Here is a 378-nt window from a genome sequence, read left to right on the forward strand (position 1 = left end):
GCGAGGTGGCAGCTTGGGGACTTCAGCCCGGGCAGGTGAAAGGATGAGCAGGGCAGGCGAGGAGCCTGCCCGAGCCCTGCCGTGGGGCAGCCGGGCAGGGGACCCCCAGGGCTCCCCAGCCCCGTGCTCTGGGGGTGGCATGTTCCCCTGTTCCCAGGGGACCTGCATGGCCCATGGAGCATCCTCAGCCTGACCCAACCTTGCACAACCCCGAGAGGCTTCTGGGTGGGACAAGGCTCAGCGGGCTGACGCTCACCTGTGGGTTGTGGGAGTCTGGGCAGAGAATGGAAAGCCAAACCCCCCTGTTTTTCTACCATAATGTTAAGAGGTGACCAGTGACGAGTGTCCTGTGGGGAAGGTCCCCAACAGCCACAGAAA

This window comes from Buceros rhinoceros, unplaced genomic scaffold (assembly GCF_000710305.1).
Source record: "Buceros rhinoceros silvestris isolate BGI_N320 unplaced genomic scaffold, ASM71030v1 scaffold22336, whole genome shotgun sequence".
NCBI classification, from domain to species: domain Eukaryota; kingdom Metazoa; phylum Chordata; class Aves; order Bucerotiformes; family Bucerotidae; genus Buceros; species Buceros rhinoceros.